Below are 7,766 nucleotides of genomic sequence, written 5' to 3'. Positions count from 1 at the left end.
CCTCTCTGCCTATGTGTGATCTCTATCACATAAATAAATAAAAATCTTTAAAAAAAATTAAAAAATAAGCAGTTCTGTCTATAGGGACATGGTTTCAATAATTGCTACAATCTCTCACTCCCTTCTCTTTGTTCCTACCAAATTTTTCATCCTAATTTTCATTCACTGGTTTATCTTTCTCACTACACTGTGAAATTTTTGAGTGGAGTTACTATGGTTTATTTATTATTTAAATGGTTCTCAACAAGTAAGAGTGCCTTGAATAAATTTTTTTAAAAAATGAAAACAAAAGAAAAAAATTGTCTTCAACCTTATGTGACTCCAGTATTTAACTGATATAACTGCCAAAATTTGTTGTATAAAATAGTGAGATTAATTTTATATTAGATTAGTACAATACTTCATAGTTAAACAATTGAAATAGTATTTAAGAAACATGACATGATTTAAATTAACCTAGAAACCCAGCATATTTTGAATTAAAAATTTTTTTAAACATAACTTATTTCATGAAGACTTCATATAAATACAAATAAAAATTGAAACCTTAAATCATATTGTTAAAGGCTATATTAAGTCCAGTAAAAATAAAGATTTTTTTTTATTTTTTAAAGTAAAACAAATAGCTTTTCAAGTTTTTGACCCAAAGCCACAAAAATGAAGGTTTTCTCCAACCATGTAATAAAATTTGTATCACTGTATGACAGAGTAATTTAATTGAAAAGCAAAGTATGTCATTTTATGAAAACAGCTAATACACATGTCTAACAATCATTGTTGATACAGTGGATCAATCTAATTCCTTTCCTGTCCAATTATACACATTAATTTGGGGTTATAGAGCTTTGAGATAACCCTGCATTATTTATGGGGAATGGTGAATTTGCTAAAGATATTTTAGTCTGGAAGTGCATTGCAGGAACACAAGTTCATAAAAGCGCATGAAGAAAAATATTATGATAATATGTATTCCTCTCTTAATGAATCAATTGTATTTCTTATTAACTTTCCCTAGAACTTGGTAGTGACTCTTCCACCACCCCCACAATAATCTAAGAAAACCATAGAAATATATTTTAAATATAGATAGTTGTATGTGAAAATTATGAAGTTGCATATTATTTGTATAGAAATAGCTCTTGGTATACACGAAAATATAATTTGTTATAACTGAAACTAATTTACACCCAAATTCCGTTTCTGATTTGAACAGAAGCTTAAGGTCCCTTTCTTCAGGGTTTTGGGGGTTAATCTTGATTTCACTCACTTCTTTCTCTCTGGCCTTCAGGAGTCCCAGATGTCTCTACAGTACATGGTACCAATATAACAAGAGCTGGGACACAGGACAAGCCATCCTTGGACTCTTCCAATTTGGACAAATTTTGGGGTGCTTTAAATAATGCAGTTTATTCCTATTGGGTCTATGTTTTTTTCTTCTCATCTCTGCAACTTTTTCAGAGCTGCTTGTTTGTCCTGAATCCACTCTGAACAATTGTTGGGCACAGAAAAATTTGTGGTTTTTTTGTTTGTTTGTTTTTTGTTTTAAAAGATTTTATTTATTTATTTGACAGACAGAGATCACAAGTAGGCAGAGAAGCTGGCAGAGAGAGAGGAGGAAGCAGGCTCCCCACTAAGCAGAGAGCCCGATGCGGGGCTTGATCCCAGGACCCTGAGATCTGACCTGAGCTGAAGGCAGAGGCTTTAACCCATTGAGCCACCCAGGCGCCCTGTTGTTGTTTTTTTTTAAAACCACCCTGGGATAGCAAAAATGTTTGCGAATTTGTTTTGGTGTTTTTCGACCTAAATACACTATGAACTCATTTCTATTGTCTATTGCCCAGTATGACTTCACAAACTAATTCTTGCCTTCCCAGGGTCCACTCCAGAAATCAGGAACCCATTCTTCTGCAATTTCTCAAGCTTCTCTGAAACTGCCCCTCCTCCTCTTCTCAGGATGAGGACTCCAATGGACGCAGGGCCAGCTCCTTTCACCAAGGCTCATCCAACAGTTATTTGCTTTCTTTTTGTCTTTATTTTTTAAAATTTGACTTGAATTCTTGTTTTTTAATTGAAGTATAATTAATATACACTGTTACATTAGTTTGAGATGTACATTACAATGTTTGAACAAGTCTATACATTACTCAGTGTTCATCATTAAGCGTATGGTTAATCCCCTTTATCTATTTCATCCCACCTTCCACCGAGATCCTGCTTTCTTTTTGATAGAACAGCTGGAGTTGGGATTGTATTTTACCTGTCATGGATTATTCCACCCATATTTTTAAGGTATACAGCTTACTCATAGACTATATTAAGGCTTAACTGAGTTTTGGATATAACATTTTTTCTTCTAAAATTTTGTCACACCTGTAAATTTCAAAGAACTATTTTGAAGTTTAAAATATATGAAATGATTTCTTGTTTTGCTTTCTCTTACTTTATCATCATTCTTTTTCTTGAGGTAACGAATGCCACTGATAATATTTTAAAAAAAGAAAGGACACAAGTTATCAGAAATGAAAACTTCAACAGTTAATTTATGAAACTGCTACTACTGAATAATAGAATTAGCAAGTAATATCCTATGTGACATAAATCAGCCCCTTTAAGTCCCTTAGAATGATATCTCAGAAGTGTATTCATTAGCATTGGGCTCCTCAGCCCTGCTCAAGAGGCAGGCTAAGTGCTCCTTGAGAAAGCAGGCTCTCCTGTCAAAGAGAATTCAAAGAGCAGTGGCAATCCTAGTCAAAGTAAAGTCAATAATAACCACATAATAATACGGCTCAAGTTGTGGGGGGAAAAAAAAATCTGGGACCAACTGTCTGGCTCCATCTGATTGGATAGATGTTTATAGATCAAGACCACTTCTGAAGGACTCTATTCTCTAACAAATCTAATCTAGGACCCTGAAAGAATCTGTGAAGCTACCTCTTACCCAGGGAGCAGAGCTGCAGTCACAGAGGGAGGGTTCAAAGGAAACAAGGGAGATATATCAAGTCGTTTCATAGCTGTACCAATCTTGTATTATAATGTATCGTATTCAGTTATATAACGTCAAAAAATATTTCCCTAGACTTTCAGAAACGAAGGAGTCAAAATTTAAAAATAGATACATGTGTTTTACTTTATTTATTATGGCCACAGAAATTTTTTCAGGCATTTATCATTATCTGAAAAATGGAAACATTTTAAAATATTCAGGGTGAATTTAAAGACATTGACGAATAGAAAATGTACTTGCTGCTATGCCATATTCAAAAGAAAATTTGGACAGATAATCCCACTTTATACTTGCCCAGACTTGACTGTTTTAAATGAAATAAAGAATATGGGAAGAATTGTAGTTCAGGGGGAATAGGACAGTTGCTCATTGTATGTTTGTGGTCATGGTACCTTTTTAAATAAATGGTATATTTTAAAGGAAATATGTTGGCATGACCCAATGTCATGTTCATGGAACACATTTAAGAAAGCAGTGTTGAAACAAGTCTATGATATTCTTAGGGAAGACAGGTGTTAGGGAGTGGTATTTTTACATGCTCCTTTTCACACCAACTGGAAACTTCAAATTATATTCAGTTATGCTTCCCACTCTGATGTTAGAATTTGTGTTTTCTCCTGGGATAAACTAATCCACATCAAACCCAAAAAGCTGGATTAAGGCTATACTTTCTGTTGAATATGTAAATATAGTCTTGGAAGTTTGACTTCTTCCTTAACAATTTCAAGATTCACTAAAAATTACTAAAACTGTGGCACTCACAATTCTGCTTGGGGCTAAGTTCATTTCTGCTTGGTGAAATATAGAAAGGTAATAACTTTCCTAAGAATGATGACAACCATAATGTCACACTTGAGTCTCTATAATATGAGAAATGGTAATGAAAGCCCTACAACAAAACAGCAATAGTTTAGTAAGAATCAAGCTAGGTCTTTCAGGAGTTTCATCATTATATGTTTTAATAGCTGTCTTATTAAGTAGGAGTCCTAATTATAGTGTAGGTCAGAGCTCTTTCATGGTGATACACTGCATCCCACAGGCGAACCAAATTTCTATTCTCACATTTGTGATGTAATATATGGCTCACCAACAGCTCATCAAACTTCTTGTCTTTAAGAAAATGGTGCAAGGTTATTACCATGTATTCTATTGTTGACCTCGCTATGAGACCAAAGAGAGAAGGGAAGACTTATCATAGCTGCAAAACTAGGCTGTATAACCCAGTGCTTATTAACACTGCTTCCCAGGTCACAGCAAATCACCAATGTTTCTGGTCACTGGCACGTCACTAACTAAAATATCATGTCCAACATTAAAATAAGTATAATTCTCCACCGCAGAAAAAAAATCTGATTTCCAAATCATGTAGAAGTTGATTTATAACCTATTCTTCCCCCCCTCCCCCAAATATCTGTAACAAATTCTTCAAAAAAATAATTGAACCTAAATAATAATTAAGTACATGCCTTAACAAGATATGCTATTTCTGGATGACAATAGGCATAGCCATAGATTTGTTAACAGAATGAGGTAGGTGAAGGTTGCTTCTCAAAAAACGAGTCTGAGTCATTTATATGCTTTTTACAACTGACAATAAACTCTTTTGAGTTTGTCTCATTGAGCTGGCCAAAATTATCTTCACACTGGGGTACACATTTCTTCCCATGGGGTCATCAGGAAATACAACAAAAGGCCCTTTCCCTTTCTTAATAAATGTAAATGTGAACTTCCCATGTACTTCCTCAAATTGTACATGTTTTATTTCAGAAAAGTGGCTTTTTAAAACACCTCTTATTTGTGGTAGTTTTGAGTTTTTTGTTTTGTTTTGAGGTAAACAGGATTTCTTTCCTCTATTGCACGTAATCAAATAATCAATTTAGGGCCATGGCAGTCCTAAACTGAACTCAAAAGGACAGTGACTTTTTAACTCACTCTCTAAAATTTACAGAGATGGCAAAACAATAGAATGGCTTGCTTAAAATTTTAATCCTTGTCTTGAATAGAAGAATTTTAGATGGTCTGGTGGAAGCTTTGTTTTATGCAAAACCTGTCCTTAAGAACAGGACGCTTTACAGATCTATTTCATTCACTGCATTCCTCCATGTGGAAAATAGGATCCCACAATCTCTTAATTCAGATTGTACCTTAAAAATATATATATACCTCCAAAAGATGGAAATTAAGGCTTCAAGGCTTGCCATTGTCATTTCAAGGGAAGAAACAGAAAATTTGACTGGATAAATATTACATTAAAATCATGGAGAAAGTCTGAGGAAACAGAAACAGTGACAGTTTTTTATTATTAAAACTATCTCTGCTTTATAATAATGTCCTTGAGACTTCTTGGGAATCAACATTATCTTGGACTTTCACTCTATTCAGGCACCATCATAAAATCAATGTGTCATCTTTGGTGCCTTAGTGAAGAAAAACAATGGGTCAATTACCCTGGAGCCAAAACAAACTTGGAAAGTGGTTGGAGATCAAACAAACACTACCTTTAAGGTACAAATATAAAGGTAGAAAGCAGAGTTTGAGTGCCTTTGAGGCATTAAAACTGAAGTCTAGTAACTACCAACAAAAATCACCCTTGAGAAGGCAATTTTCTCTTTCCTGGAAGCTGGAGATGCGGTTGAGTCTTGTCAGACTGCTTTCCAGGACCATTGCCAGTAACACGACCTTAATGAAGTTCAAAACATTTTCCGTACAGTGATAAGAAAGGAGACAATCAATGAATCCAGCCATCAAATGTATACCCATACTTGTACTAAAATGGGTTGAAAATTGGTCCAATCTACCAGTAATTAAATGAAATGTGCAATGTCATGCTTGTTTGGTATATTGTTCTCTCTAGACAACAGTCATTTAAACATTAAGACCTAAATCGTAAGGACTCCAGAAAAGGAAATATTTTATTGAAAATTTGTTATTATTTACAGTGGAGAGAAAATTTGAAATTTTACTCTAAATATCACTGGAACATTAACAGTCAAACTTTAGTCTCATGAAACCACCAGCTCAGTGCAAAGTGTCTTTACTGGAGCTTATTAGGAGTTGTTCACTTCTGCATGAGGGAGCTCATGGTTCCTAATCTGATTTATACATTCACTTTGATATTATCTGGGTCACTTATTTATTTATTTATTTTTTAATAACAAAGGCCATGAGTAAAAAAAAAAAAAAGAAAAAAAAATCAAAGCATATTTCTCAGCTCGGGGAAGGGGAAGAGAAAAACACCACACCTGGTGGATACAGACACAATGTGAATCTTCATGAATGGAAACATTACTATTTAAATAATCTTTCAAAATTGATATATTAATACTCTGTAACCAAATGCTGCAGTTATGTTGAGCTCTCATTCCTAGAAGAAAAATAACAGGCTAGAAAAAAAAAATACAAAAGAGTGCAAAAAAGGAACATGGAGACTGAATATTCTATTAGGAGGCAGAAGTAACTGGCCCCTCAGTGTCCACAAGGCACAGACAGAAGGAAGCCTGTCCTCAGAGGTATGTCATGGTAGACTTCAAACATAAGCGATCTATCCAAAAACTAAATGCTGAAAATTTTGAAGTACTTTTACTTCTAGTTCTGGCAAATGGATAACCATGAGTATGCTCCCCCCGCCAATAAAGCAGTACTAAATATCCAATATAATAAAGGTGAAAGAATTAATGCATAATTGAAGAAACCAAAGGAAACCTACAGATGAGAAGTAAAATGTCATAAACCTATAAACAAATGTGGGAACAGCACTGAGAGCGGAATCAATGGATTTTGTATTGGTGAGGGTATTGTGTGTTTATGATCACAAGGAAATTGGAACTAATACTAAGTCTTATAAATACTATGAGGCTTGAAGATGGAACTGAGACTTTCTGCAAGACTATAGAAGGGAGAATGAAGTAATTTCTGGCTACAAGAACAGTGATATGAAAACCAGGCTTGTTTAAACAGGTGAGAAGTTTTGAGAAATTCAGGCTTCCAGTTATGGATTGAAGAAGTCATGGAAATAAAAGAGACAGTGTAGAGAGTATAGTCAATGATGTAATGGTGACAGATGGTACCTACTACACTTGAGTTGAGCATAGCATAATCTATAAAGAAGTTGAATCACTATGTTTTACACCTGAAGCTAATGGAACATTGTATGGCAACTTTACTCAAATAAAACAATTTTTTTTTAAGCAGGTTTGCGTATGATTGGACTTCGGAGAAAGACTAAATATCTCCCCTGAGGTAACATTTTCTTGAGTATGTGCTTTGTATCTGCTTAAAGTTTGAAGTCATATACGCTGTAGTGCGGGTAACTTGAGAAATTAGCATAGGAAACACTGGGGGAGAAAACACAAAATGCTGTGGAGAGTCTATTTCACAACTCGGGCAGCATGGGCTTAATACAGATCTAAGAAATATCTCCACTGAAGATCAGCTCAGAATTGAAAAGTTAAAATTCATGAGGAAACAATTAACTATGAGTGACAATCAGCAAGTACTTTTAGTAGAGTCATAATTGAATTACATGAGATAATAGATAATAGAAAACTTATCTGAAAAAGAAAGCAAAAAACAAGTTTACAACAATAAAAGATACAAACAAAATCCTCAAAGGTAAAGATCAAGATTTATGAAAAAAATGTCAAATTTGGAAATAATAAAAAGAATTTCTGAATATTAAAAATACATTAAATTTTTAAAAAATTAATAGGCAGAGTAAATATTGGATTAAACAAAGCTAAATGAAGAATCTGTAAACTGAAAA

This window comes from Mustela erminea, chromosome 15 (genome assembly GCF_009829155.1).
Source record: "Mustela erminea isolate mMusErm1 chromosome 15, mMusErm1.Pri, whole genome shotgun sequence".
NCBI lineage: Eukaryota > Metazoa > Chordata > Mammalia > Carnivora > Mustelidae > Mustela > Mustela erminea.
This window is presented reverse-complemented; position numbering follows the sequence as displayed.